A 14280-nucleotide genomic window follows, 5' to 3' on the forward strand; every position below is an offset into this window, starting at 1 on the left:
AGAGAGCACATATTAAGTTTGTGATTTTTAAAATCCATTCTACCAATCTGTATCTTTTAAGTGGAGCGTTTAGACTACTTACATTTAACACTGTTAATATTGAGATGTGAGGTACTGTTCTCAAAGTCATGTTGATTTTTATCTAGTTACTTTGTTTTCTTCATTTGTTATTGTTTTATAGGCCCTGTAAATTTTAGGCTTTCAAGAGTTTATACTCTAGTGCACGTGAACCTTTTTTTTTCAAGATTTAGAACTCTTTTTAGCACTTTTTTTTTTGTAAGACTAGTTTGATAGTGACAAATTCTCTCACTATTTGCTCATCTGAGAAAGACTTTATTTCTCCTTCATTTATGAAACTTAGTTTTGCTGGATACAAAATTCTTGGCTGAGAGTTATTCTGTTTAAGGAGACTAAAGATAGGAGCCCAGTCCTTTATAGCTTATAAAATTCCTGCTGAGAAGTCTGCTGTTCATCTGATAGATTTTGTTTTATAGGTTACCTGATGCTTTTTTGTCTCACTGCTCTCAGAATTTTTTCCTTCATGTCAACATTAGATAATCTGATGACTATATGCCTTGGTGATGTCCTTCTTCATAACTCTCTCAGTAGTTCTTTGAGCTTCTTGTATTTAGATGTCTAAATCTCTAGCAAGGCAAGGGAAGGTTTCCTCAATTATTCCTTCAAATACATTTTCCAAACTTTTTGCTTTTTCTTCTCCTTCCGGAACACCAATCATTCTTAGGTTTGGCCATTTCACATAATCCTGTATTTCTTGAAGACTTTGTTTCCTTCTTTAAATTCTTCTTTCTTTTGTCTGATTGGGTTTATTCAAAAGCCTTGTCTTCAAGCTTTAAAATTATTTCTTCTACTTGGTCTAGTCTATTGTTAAAACTCAACTGCATTTTGTAATTCTCCAATTGTATTTTTCATTTCCAGAAGTTCTGATTGGTTTTTCTTTAAAATACCTATCTCTTTAGAACATTTTTCATTCATATCCTGAATTCTTTTAATTTCTTTATGTTGGTTTTCACCTTTATTTTCCATCTCCTTGAATAACTTAATAATCAACCTTTTGAATTTTTTATCTAGTATTTCAAAGGTTTCATCTTGGTTTGGATTCATTGCTGATCTTTTGGTGAGTGTTATAGAACCCTATTTTTTCATATTGCCAGAATTATTTTTCTAGTTTCTTCTCACTTGGGTAGACTGTTTCTTCTAATCATTTTGAAATTTATTTTTCATTTGACTGTGCTTTAAAAAAAATTTCAGGGTTTTTTTTCCTCCTTAAGGATGTGGCTTTAATATTTATAGTTTATTGTAACCTAATTTGGCTCTGGGTGCTTTCAGTAGTGAAGATTCTGTATGAGTTCCTTGGCCATAGAGAGTCTCTGTGTGATCCCATTCTCAGGTGCTAGTTGTAGTAACAATGTACTTTGTGTGTGAGTGGCTTCACTGTCTCACTGTGTGTGAGCCTTCACTGTGTGTGAGGCTGAAATGGCAGAGGTCTCATGAAGCTTATCTCATTCCCCAGTGGTGTGCACTTATTTATTTATTTTTCCCCATTTATTTCTTCACTGGGTTGAACAGTTTAGGCTTCAGGCCAATAGGATGTTTCCATGGGTAAAAAGTAGTTGTGGCTAAAGCAGGTGGGTAAACATAACACCCAATGGTGGGCAGAGTCCCCAGCCTTCACAGAGGCAGCTGGGGAAGCTCTCAGTGACATGTGTTGAGACCTTTTTGGGGAAAGGATGGGAGACACTTTAGTTCCCCTACTAGGCCAGCAGGAAGGTGATCCATCTGTCAGTCACACTTCTTACCCAGTGTCCTAGCCATTCAAATCAAACAGGCACCTCTTTTTATCTGCAGGAATGCTGATGTTCCACGTAGATGGGTCTTGTGACTCTATCCCTCATGCAAGATTAAACATGGATGGCACTCCTCTTATGGGGATGTAGTCGCCCTGAAGTGTTACAGAAAGGCTGTCTACAGGTGCACCCATGCTGAGCTCCCATGGGTGAAGCCTCCGCTGTGTCTGCAGTGGTGGGTGAGAGGAAGAAGAAGTCTCCTTTTCCAAGATGCTTCATGAGCCTTGGGGCTGCCTGAATGTTGGGGTAGAGCTGCAGACTTTCCCCACTGAGCCTAGCATTCCACTTGTGCCTCTGCTGAAACATTTCGTAAGCAGAAACTTCCAGGACTCAAGGCCTACAGTCTGCTTTCTGTTATCCCACAGCGTGCTCCCTTAATATGGTGCATTCTCCCTTCCCTTAGAAGTAGGAATCCCTGAGAGCCAGACTACTGTGAATCCTGCTGCTTCTCTGGGTCTAGCTCTGCAGTGGGGCTGCCACACTTCAGGCTGGTGCTAGGGGATGTCCACAAAAGATCCAGTGATGTGACCTCTCTTCTTGCTTCCCAGCAGCAGGTACCAGCAACAGCTCTGATGGTGTTGGAATGGGAATGATGTAGACTCTGTGAGATTTCCTTCCTTATAAATCACCTTAGTGTGTTGGCCTTCTCAAATGCCAGCTGTAGTAGTAATGTACTGGTCATGTAGACAGAGTGAAGACTTCCTGGTTAGGCAGGGTGATGCAGGCTTGGGTAATAGCTAAGGCGGTGCAAAAGTCTACTCGTTCCTAGGCACTGTGTTACTATGCCTGCAAATGTTGTAATGGCATGTGTTGGTTGGCCTCCAGCTAGGAGGTGGTGGATGCTTGCAAAAGAATGCCAGTTGCAGTGGTACTGGTGGGATTTGTGCTTGCCTTCTGTTATCCAGGGGAGGTATTCTGGTGTCTCAGACAATGGGTGGCACCATGGAGCTCTCAAAAGTGCCTGTCCTTTATATTAAGCTACCAGGGTGGGTGGAGGGACAAAATCAGGTGGCGCTGGGTCAGGCAAGGCTGTACCCTAGTTTCCCAAGTACAGGTGCAAGCAGCGGCCCCAGTGGAGATTGGAGGGCAGTTCCCTGGCCACTGGGGTAATAATCCAGGAGGACCAAAGCTGCCTCTGCTGCACAGAAGAATCTGCACAAGGAGTGGGGAGTAGCAGGTAGCAGTTAGCCCTATCCTGCTCCCATGCGCTTGGCAAGGCAGGTCTGACACGCAGTGTTCCACCAGCAGTAGCTAGCTGGGTTCGAGTTAGCCTGCACTCTGAACCCAAAACCGCCCCGGGCTATAAACCTTCCCTATCCAGACAGAAACTAAGGTTTTCCAACTACACTTCTCCTGGTCTGCCTGTGAAACAGCACAATCAGCTCCTGCACCTGTGGCTAAAGCACACATACTGCTTGTGCCTCAGTTCTGGAAAAGGGGGTTCATCACCACTCAAAATTATATCACAAATCTCAGTTGGGAGCTTCTGTCAACCTGTGACCACCACCGAGTTAGCTGGCTGATTTCTGCAAGGTCCCCTATGAGGTAGGATCAGGAATGGCTTCCTTCTGTCCCTGCTGGAGTCTGGGAATGCACAAAAAGCACATCCCAATGCTGCTCCATCTCATACACTCCATACCGCTTACAAAATCAGCACTGGGCAGGGTTAAGGCCTCACCCCATGGCCTGGATTGCCAGGCCCCACAGTAGGAGTGAATAGCACGGAGGCAGCGTCTTCCACCTCACACTGTAGGGACTCACAGTTTTCTGCCTGGCTCATTCATGGTGTACGCTACCGCCTTCTGCTTCTTTCAAAGGGTCTATAGTTTCTTTCCGTTGTTTTGTTACGTTCTTGCGTTGCTTCTTGGAAAAAAGTTCACAGCATAAATCTCTACACACTGTTTTGTCTTTCCAAGGGGAGAGGCAGGCTAACAATGTCTCCAATCTGCCATCTTGGAAACAAAATGTTTTCCTCTTGTCTTATTTTTTAATTCGTTCAGAACTTGAGGCGGAAAAAAGAGTGGCACTATTTTGGGGGGACGCTTCAAGAACTCCAATTTAAGAGTTTGGCAAATATTTTCTGATGATGAAACTACCATCTGATAGAGCAGAGGAAGAGAGCTATCTAAAGAATCATGTAGCCCCAAGAGGAGGCTCTGGAAAGGAAGTATACACAGGAAATGCAGGAAAAAGAAAATAAGGCGAGACTTATGATCGTCATGTATCTGAATTAATCATTGTTCTGATTCCTACTTTACTGATTAGGTATCAATAAAGCTGCACAAGGGAAAGCAGTTTGTTTTGTTTCATTGCTGAATTTTTAGCACTTAGAGTTCTGCCTGGCACGTAGTAGTTGGTCAATGAACACTTTTTAAATAAACAAATAAAATGCAATTGCCCATGGTGGAATTATAGATTTCTTTTACAGGTGACTACACTGAAGCCAAGGGAACTTGATTACCCAAACAGAAACTGCTAATTCCTGGCAGAATCCAGGCTTCCTGGACGCTATTAAAATGCGTTTTCCATTATAACATGCTGCTGCCCTGGGTGGCCTCCCACCTACAAGCCCTTGCCAAATTATCTTACCTCTAATCTAATTAACTTTAAAGCTCTTTATTCTCTGACTTTAATGTTTTGGGCTACTCCAGCAAAGTGGTAGCTCTCCCCAAAAAATGACTCTCTGAGTTTCTGTGTATTTTCTTCCCTCTACCTGGAATAGACAGTGACTCATCAAACCTTTAAGTTTCCATTCATAAACCTTCTTGTTTCCAAGAACCCCTTCCTGATCAACCTTATTCATCTTTAGTCATACATTAAGGCATTTATTTTACCTACTTGTAAATACTTTCATAACTACATTATTTTTACTTAAACTTTAAGTAGAACTAAAAACATATTGGTATGGGCACCCAGATCTCATCTACCTTGCCTTTCTCTGGAAATTGTAACCTAGCTTCATTCCTACCCAAAACACGGGTGAGCCAACAGCTATGGCTGTACTTGAAGATCCAATCTGCCTGGTCATAGTGATGAATCCAGGTGTGAACAGCTGACCCACCCTGGGTTGAGCAGACTGCCTGTTCTAGAAATTAAAAATTCCAAGTTGAGAGACACAGAGGGAAAGAAGGGGATTGGAGAGAGGGAAGGGGATTGGAGGGAGAGAAGGGGAAGGGAGGGAGGGAAGGGGATTGGAGGGGGGAAGGGGATTGGAGGCAGGGAAGGGGATTGTAGCTGAATCTTGTGCACAGCAAGATGCTTGAAAGAAAATCCACAAATTCAGCTTTCTGGAGCTTCCTGGTCTCTGTTTCTTCTGTGGCCTGGTTTTCCACCCTTCTTTGGATTCTACATGTTCCAGCATCTTTCCAGTACATTCTTGCTTTTGCAATGGCCAGCTAGAGCTAGTTTCTATGAGTTTCTGTAAAACTGAGAAATAATCCGCTCTTCTCATTTTGAAGCTAAGAAAACTGAGGCCTGGAGATGACTTGCCCAGAGTAGCTTTCTTTAGGTTTCCTTGGGAGTATCTGTCCTTTCTCTCCTGCTAGCTTGTCATGCACCTCTTCTCTGTCTCTTTCCATGCCTGTATCCTCACCACCCTGCTTGCACACTGGTGAGAATGTGCTTTTCACCACCCAGCCTGGATTCCCTAATAGCGTTATGTGTTTCATCTCATGCCTCTCTTCACCTGTTTTGAGAGAGTCATTGTATAAAACATTCATTGCCTTTTTGGCCTTTTTGCCCTTGTCTTTCCACAGCCATGTATCATGGGTCATTCATCAAGGTCATGTGTTTGCTAGCTTCCAAGTTGAAGTCCAGTTATGTGAAAAGCGCTGTTTAGGAACATGATACTGGCTGGGCACAGTGGCTCATGCCTGAATCACAGCTCTTTCAGAGGCCGAGGTGGGTGGATTGCTTGAGCCCAGGAGTTCAAGACCAGCCTGGGCAACACAGCCATACTCTGTCTCAACAACAACAACAACAACAACACCATAAAAAAAATACAAAAATTAGCCGGGCATGGTGGCAGATGCCTGTGGTCCCACTACTTGGGAGGCTGAGGTGGGAGGATCGCTTGAGCCCTAGAGGCAGAGGTTGCAGTGAGCCATGATAGCACCATTGCACTCCAGCCTGGGAAACAGAGCAAGACTCTTTCTCTGAAAACGAACAACAACAACAACAACAACAAAAAACCAACTAATACTAAAACATAATACTGTTCATCATCTGCATTAATATTGCCAGACATCACACCAAAATCCCCAAAATTAAAACCCTTGATCTGGATTCAGTAACAATAGAAGGTGATCACTGATGCTTCTGGCTCAAAGATTTAGATTTTATTTGCAGGTCTGCCCCTTTGTACGGCTGTGGACAGGACCTGGACTGGGTATAGACAGCCCTCCTGTAAAGGCCACTCTCAAAGGCTTCTAGGTCCGACGAGGCTGGGAAGCGAGGGTGCAACATGGATAGGGATAGAAATGGCCTTCTTTGTAAAAATAATCTAAAAAATACAAATATAAAGACTGAGTATTTTATTTTAAATTCTACTGTGGGAAAGACTAGTATATTTGTTTATGGAATTGAATGTCCTTCAGAAACTCGTGTTATTCTTTTTTTAATACCCTTTAAAAATAACTATTCCATTATACTCATGAAGATGTGTCATTTAATTTTAACTACAACAGAAATAAAAAGGAGGCTGCACTCGCTTGGGGATTAAATAGTTTTTTCCAAAATAAATTCTGAAATGTTGTTCATCATTTAAAACTTAATTTTTAGGCCGGGTGCGGTGGCTCATACCTGTAATCCCAGCACCTTGAAAGGCCGAGGCAGGTGGATCACCTGAGGTCAGGAGTTCGAGACCAGCCTGGCCAACATGGTGAAACCCTGTCTCTACTAAAAATACAAAAATTAGCCAGACATGGTGGTACATGCCTGTAGTCCCAGCTACTCTGGAGGCCGAGGCAGGAGAATATCTTGAGCCCAGGAGGCAGAGTTTGCAGTGAACCGAGATCATGTCACTGCACTCAAGCCTGGGTGACAGAGTGAGACCCTGTCTCAAAAAAAAAAAAATTAATTTTTAGTACCTAATGATAATTTAGTATCTGTATATTTTCTATTTGGTCTGGCAACAATATTTATTAGGTTTTACATTTATTGTGTGCCTAGCTGTCTTGATATGTCCTTAAGGAATTTAAAATCTAGATGTACAGCCAAGATTTACACATGCGAAACAATCAAACGACCTAAGACAGCATAGATTTACATCCGTGAAGGTCGAGAAGCAGGAAATGATTACTATTAATAAATACGCTTATGATTTTCAGAGGATGGTTTCCCTTTCAAAAACATTATACTGATTGACTATTCAACAATCCAAATTATGAAGTATACTTGACGGAGGCAAAACATTTTGCAATGACTAAAAATTGGTATGCTTCATTCACTACGTCTCTAAGTATTTAAATCAAAGAATATTTTTCAAGTAGTGTTTCATAACCACTCAAACAACGCCACTATCCAAGGAAGTTATAAAAGTAAAGAGTCGCCTTGAAAAATTATTTCCCCATGCGATGTCAGTTGAAAAGCTGGTTAGACAGCTTCACTTTCAGACAGGCATGCTGACTTGAAAACAGTAAGTGCTAGCCAGATGCTCACGCCAACAGTGACTCAGAGATATGCTGTTGCTTCATGGCAGGGAGGCCAGCGTTGCAGATAGATTAGATTCTGTGGATGATTCTGTGGATGCCAAGCATACTTTAGGTTTGCAACTTGGCTGACACAAATTCAAGAGGAACGTGAAATGTGACAAAGAAGACTCCTAATCCATTTTTCATTCCAGGAAGGCAGAATGCGTAAAGGTTAAGGACACAAACATGCGAATCTAACAACCTGGACTGATATCCAAGCGCTTCCACTCTTAATCTTCGGCAAGTAACTTCTCTGCCTCCTTTTCCTCGTCTGTAACACAGAGATAACAAAAGGTTTATTTGATGGTTAAATGAATTAAAACACGTAAGATACTCAGTGTCCAGCACACAGTAAATGTTCAATTAGTGTAAGCTTTTCTTGTTTCATGGAAGGCTACTTGAATTGTTTCTTCTCCCCCCACCCCCCACCCACCGCCTGTGCCGAGAGGAGACTTGATGTGTTGCCCAGGCTGGAGTGCAGTGGTGAGATCTCAGCTCACTGCCACCTCTGCCTCCTGGGCTCAAGCAATTCTCCTGCCTCAGCCTCCTGAGTAGCTGGAACTACAGGTGTGCACCACCATGCCCGGCTAATTTTTATACTTTTGGTAGAGACAGGGTTTCGTCATATTGTCCAGGCTGGTCTCAAATTCCTGACCTCAGGTAATCCGCACTCCTTGGCCTCCCAAAGTGCTGGGATTACAGGTGTGAGCCGCCGCACCTGGCCTTGAATAGTTTCTTAAAGGATACACCAATTCACATAGAGCAGTGGTCTCTGAACTCTTTTCCTCAATCCCATATCCAGTTGTACGAAGCAGCTGGAGAGAAAAAAAGGGGTGAGGAATGAGAAAGTCCACTTGGATATATGCTGCACACAAGTTACATGTCACTTACACCTGCATGGAAGCCAACATTGTGTTGTCTATCTATGCCATGGGATCTAGAAACACACAGAGCTCAAGGCAGATGGAGGTAATAAACTGTGGATGGAAGTAATAAGCTGTGATCATTATGTCCATTTTCTTTCTTTCTTTCTTTTTTTTTTTTTTTTTTGAGATGGAGTCTGGCTTTGTCGCCCGGGCTGGAGTGCAGTGGCGTAATCTCGGCTCACTGCAAGCTCTGCCTCCCGGGTTCATGCCATTTTCCTGCCTCAGCCTCCCGAGTAGCTGGGATTACAGGTGCCCGCCACCATGCCCAGCTAATTTTTTTTTTTTTTTTTGTATTTTTAGTAGAGACGGGGTTTCACCGTGTTAGCCAGAATGATCTCAATCTCCTGACCTCGTGATCCGCCCGCCTCGGCCTCCCAAAGTGCTGAGATTACAGGTATGAGCCACCACACCCAGCCCATTCTGTCCATTTTCTTAATTTCAAAGTATACAGTAGTCAGAGGACAAAATTAGAGCCAGGCAAAGACAGAAGAGGGAGCAGACTCCCAGGGAGATAAGAGAAGAGGATACTTCATTCGTGTTTTGAGTGTTTAAATCCATCCTGTCATGTGTGGGATTTCAGGTAACCACTTTGGGGAGAGAAGGTGATGGGCAGGACGCTTAAAGTCTAAGTGATGTCTTTGCCCTAATAATCCTGGTCTTCTGCAATAGAAGCCTGGGAGAAACCTATTAAAATCTTTGCTTGATCAATCGATTTTTAGTCCCTTACCCACTGGACTAAAAACTTGAGGGCAGAAGTTTCTCTATCTTGCTTTTTCACATATTCCCCTACCAACCACTGTGCTTAGAACATACTAGGGCTTGACATGTATTTTTGTTTTTAAACTTGAATTTTGATTTTATTTGCTTCTCATAATTATTTTAGGGAACAGTAAATATGAAGATTAGTGTAAATTAATAAAATGTATTAGAATTTAGGCTCTCTGAGAAGATTTTAACTATGTAGACCATAAAACAGATACAGCAGTGCTCTGCCATTAAAATAATTATGAGTTATCACAAACTCTGTAAAAACAATGATTTGCATGCATAAAAAAGTCAAGATATAAACATGTTGGTGACCTCTGGGGTTCTTTTAATGAGTGTTTCCACAGGGGTTGTCTGAGATTTGGCAGCCCATGTTCTGGCTGGTTACTTGCACCTTGAAGAGCGTCCCATCAGCACACATGAAGAGATTGTAGCGTACCCAGTCACCACTACCCAACTGGTCTCCACTGGAGGAACTGGGTAGGCAGGTGGTGCTGACCATCACAGATCCATTTAGGATGATACTGTTTTCTGCCTTTAACTCCATATTACCACCCATGTGAAATTCTATGGTTTTGCCCATAATGAATACTCCCTACTCCTTCATTTCCACGCACAATAGCATGCCCATCACTTTTATATTTAAATCACTGGTAGCATTGCTGGTAATCCTTTCAGTAGATGCTTTTTGAACATTCAAACTTTTCACTCCACTTGGCAAATGAAGCTCATGAGTTTCATAGTCTGTGCTGAATAAGATATTTTGAGTCCACGGGTCAAAAAACTGCATGCCGATGTCACTTGTAATAGAAGTTTTGTTGTTTTCTACACTGAGCTTTGTTGTCCCTTGCTGAAAAACAATAGGCTGGTTGTTGCCAGTGATGACCAAATTTTCATTTCGCCTTCCTCCTACTGTGCTTTTATAAAGAGGATGGATCACTCCCATGTCAGATACTTGCTTAAATTGAAGCAGGCCACTTTCATGAAACTCCATACTATCACAGCCATTTGGTCCAATGCGAATCACGGCCCAAATAACAAGTGTTATTATTCAATTGGTGACAGCCAGGATAAACAAGAGGATAATCACACAGATGGCTAAATTGCCCTTTCTTCCTCTCAACCCTGTTTTGTGGAGACGATCTCCATCGATCGGAATGTATCCAGCTTTAAAGTTACTGTTGTGCTCTTTATTGACATTCCTTCTCTCAACAGCCTTCTCACGCATGGACTTTTACGGGACCATTGGAACTTTGCTGCTCTGCAGCCGCCGCCGCCGCCGCCACTGCCGCCATCTTTCCGCGCCCCGACATGTATTTTTTATTTTTACTGTTGAATTTGATCTTAGAAACTTGTCATTGAAAAAATTCAAATATTTTAGCTTCACATGGGTGCCCATGCATTTGTAACACTTATTTTGAGAGTGCTGGACAACAAGCTGGGAATGTAGGAAGGATTTGGGAAGGCTGCACAGGTGTTGAAATCCCATCACCGTGTCTAATCTGTAAAGCCTCCTCTGCATCAGCTCTCACTAATCACCACTGGCCGATGGGCAGTGGGTCAGACCTCATTTGACCTTTGGTAGACGGCAAAGCAGTTTCGAAATCCATCTAGATGCTGCATCACGAGAAACACAGGAGGGCATTTATATCCTTCCAGACCCTTGATTTTTGTGTGTGTGTGTGTGTGTGTGTGTGTGTGTCTGTGTGTGTGTGTTTTCTGAGACAGTCTTGCTCTGTCACTCTTGCTGGAGTGCAGTGGTGCAATCATAGCTCACTGCAGCCTTAAACTACTGGGCTCATGTGATCCTCCCTCGTCAAGTTTCCCAAGTAGCTGGGACTACAGGCACGATCCACCTCACCTGGTTATGAAGAAAAATTTTTGTAGGGATGGGGTCTCACTACATTGCCCAGGCTAGATAGAGCCTTGTTCCTTTGAGGCTCCAGCAAACTGCCATCACTGTGACACATCAATGCTACATATAACTGGCCTGCCTGTGGATTTCAAATTAATCTTTAAGAATGAAAATAAAAAGTTAAGCGATTATAGGAAAATGCCTCTAGCCCAACTGACGAACCAGAATTTTTAGTCTTGAGTCATTTCTCACTTAAACCTCAAACCATTAGGTGCCTAATTTGTGAGAGAAGAAAAGACATAGATTGATGACTGGATAAACCCTGTCAGGAGCTGGAAAAACCAGAGTGTTGGCACTATTAAAATCTTTCTCATATATTGCTCTTTTTCATTTCTCATTTGTTCTTTATTATAAATGTAAATATTTGCTGGAATTTAGAAACGTATAGGATATGCTTTTAATCACACTTAACTCAGATTCTCAGGCTGATTTGTTGTCTGATTCTCATGATTCATGAAAGGTAGAATTTTGGACTTTTAGATTCCTTTCCTTGCAAGTTTTTCATTGTGTAGATAAGGACATTGGGGCTGGAGAGAGGAGTGACTGAGCCATGGTCCCCTTGTTTGTTCTGTTAGAGCCAAGATAGCCTCCAGGTATCCTCACTCCTCTTCCTGTTCCTCAGGTATTCTTTGTTCTGTTCCAAACAGCCACCCATCTTTCAATTCCAGGACATGTCTACAAGAGAATTGAGTTTAGCTTGGAGGGGATCACTTCCAGAACCATCAGTGTTTTAGTTAATGACTAATTCACCACTTCCAAAAATGGAGCTGCGAAAAAGTTTCTTCTGTTCTCTAATGAATTTAATTTCCTGCCAAAAACACAGCCACCCCCTAGATGTGGAACAGAAACCAGTCCTGATGCTGCCTGTTGTCACACTGAGACCCACATAGCGAAGGGGAGGATCCCTGGCCAGGAAGAGTACAGAGTTACATCTCCTGACAGTGCAGGGAGGAGAGGATGGTGGCCTCATGCCAACAGATGGCATGACCCAGGACAGCAGTTCCCAGGACAGGGGTTCCAACAAAGTTAACAGAACAGCAGGAACCATTCCATAGCCTGCCCTAGAAAGATCACAGGATTCTCTCAGTTATGGGCTCATGGGTGTAGCCATGGCTCTCATTGACAGCGACCGGTTTATCATGAACTACACAACTCAAAAATAAAAATAGCCCACCAACTATTTCTATCTTAATGATAGTCAATTGTATGCTTGTAATTCAAACCTGGCATTTGTGCCTACAAAAATTTATACTACTGCGCTGTAACACATCTTTGTCATCTTCATTACACTGTAATGTCCATAGCCTGCAGCCTGTAGAAGAGGACAGTTTATTAAATAAAGAGGAAAGAATATTTTTACCTGGTGGCATTTACTCTGAGAACTCATATTCTACCTTTGGGAGAAGTTTCCCTGGGGACTCACATGAATACAGACGATTAATGAACATGAACTCAAAATTTTCCTTTTTTAAAATAAATACACATTTAACTTCCCAAGGTTTCTGACTATTTGGCCCTTTCGGAGGTCTGACAGTATTTTGTTTAGCAGCAGATAAAGTGGTCTTCACTGTTCCATTTTCACTTCACAGAAGGAAGGAACACGTGGGTCCCTGTGAATCCTACTTGGTATACTGGCATCCTGGTAATTTACATAGTGGCCTTCAGCTCTGCTTAGCAATTGCCTACAAGTGGATTTCAAAATAGCTCCTTAACTAAGGGTTAGACCATTTAAGGACTGAGCGTGTCAATTCAGAGAACTTACAAGCCTTTAAATGTTGTGCCATTGTCAATGCATGCAATAAGAGCTTCTTTCCTTTTTGGGTGTCAAAAGAAAATATATTTACTTCACCGTATTATTTATTCCGCTCCCCCTTCCTAATGATTCATTTGTCTTGTAGTTTAATAAGTGATCTTTTAAACACTCACTAGGTCTAATTTCAGCCCAAAGATTGCAAACGCACTGGATATTTGACTTTCTCTTGGTGTAGTCTTTCTTCTCATTTTGCCTTCCAACCTCGGACATGCTCTAATCATCCATCTAGCGGGGCTCATGGGTCAGTGTTGGGGTTGCTTCTTAATTTTAGACAAAAGTTGTCTTTACTGTGCTAGGCTTCTGATACTGATGATAAAACTGTGTAAACACTTTTTAAAGTGCTATTAGAAATGTGTTTTGGTGGCCTTGAAAGTCTTAAATATATACAAGGTTATTAAATGACAGAGCCATTTTTCACGCAAGGGACCATGAGAGGCTTCACATCTAGGTACCAAAATTAGACTTCAGGGTTTGTAAAGGTAATCTATTATTTTATTGATTTGTCAGTCATGCATAAAGGATCTACTGGATGCCAAGTACTTTACCAAGTTCTGGGGTTACGACAAGTAATGAGACAAAATTTGCCCATAAGAAATTTAGTCTTAATTCAAGTGTTTCTAACATAAAGAAAAGACAAATACTTAAGGTGATGAATAATCTAATTATGCTGATTTGATCTTTATAAATTACATATGAATATATTGAATTATCACAGATACCTGGAAAATATGTAAATGTATTATGTGTCAATTTTTAAAATAATATAATAAAATCACTCCATTAAAAAAGACATTTAGAGTCTAATAGGACATAAAGGCCTATTATAACTTGATATTATAAAATACTGAGTAAGTACTTTGAAGAGTACATAATAGGTATTATGGGAGCTCTCAAAAGGGGGCATATCTCTACAGAGGAGGAGAAAAGAGGTCAGGAAAGGCTTTGTGGAGGATCTGATGACTGAGCTGAGTATTAAAGGATGAGAAGGAGTTAGCTTGTGTTTTGTTTTTGCTTTGTGGAGTAAGGGTGGCAGTGTAGAAAGGAAAAAGGAAAGAGGATTTAAAGCAAAACAGTATGTACAAAGACAGAGAAGCCAAAAATAGCATGGGGGGTGCAAGAAACTGGATACATTATTTAGTGTTTTGAAGCCAAAAGTGAGAGACAGATTAAAGGATGAAGCTGGAGAGAAAGACGGGAACTTGCCTTGGGTCTATAGAGCTTTGACTTTACTCTCTCACTGATGGGTTTTGAGGTGCTATAAACACAGTTGGCTTAACATTTTTTTTAGCATGTTACTTCTGTGGCC

At 41.8% G+C, this 14280-nt stretch overlaps 1 pseudogene; it reads right to left on the reverse strand.

Annotated features, from left to right (window-relative positions):
• Positions 1–9310: 9310 nt before the first annotated feature.
• On the reverse strand, positions 9311–10541 carry LOC100440835 (beta-sarcoglycan-like; annotated as a pseudogene).
• Positions 10542–14280: the final 3739 nt, after the last annotated feature.

The sequence above is a fragment of the Pongo abelii genome, chromosome 7 (genome assembly GCF_028885655.2).
Source record: "Pongo abelii isolate AG06213 chromosome 7, NHGRI_mPonAbe1-v2.0_pri, whole genome shotgun sequence".
Classification (NCBI taxonomy): domain Eukaryota; kingdom Metazoa; phylum Chordata; class Mammalia; order Primates; family Hominidae; genus Pongo; species Pongo abelii.